Source organism: Chiloscyllium plagiosum, chromosome 26 (assembly GCF_004010195.1).
Source record: "Chiloscyllium plagiosum isolate BGI_BamShark_2017 chromosome 26, ASM401019v2, whole genome shotgun sequence".
In the NCBI taxonomy this organism is placed as follows: domain Eukaryota; kingdom Metazoa; phylum Chordata; class Chondrichthyes; order Orectolobiformes; family Hemiscylliidae; genus Chiloscyllium; species Chiloscyllium plagiosum.
Genome location: NC_057735.1, coordinates 45,949,322 through 45,949,630, shown reverse-complemented (window position 1 = coordinate 45,949,630; position 309 = coordinate 45,949,322).

Here is a 309-nt window from a genome sequence, read left to right as displayed (position 1 = left end):
TGCTGGGGAGGGTTTAAATAGTGTGGCAGGTGTAAATATATGGCTTAGTTTGAGGCATTCAGAAGCCTTTAATGATATATTTGTTTCAGTACTTATAATACATTGTTATACTTAACCATTAACTAGCACAGTGTGTAGTGTAACCCTTGTATGTACGAACAGACTGTGGAAAAGTACTGAGTACATCTGACTTATAAAGATATGCTGAGGTAAACACATAATAGGAAAGACTTTTAATAAAGAGCAGTGTGTACTGGCGGCCTTGGTAGCGGCTGGGAGAGCGAGGCAGACAGCGGGGGTGTTGCCGCC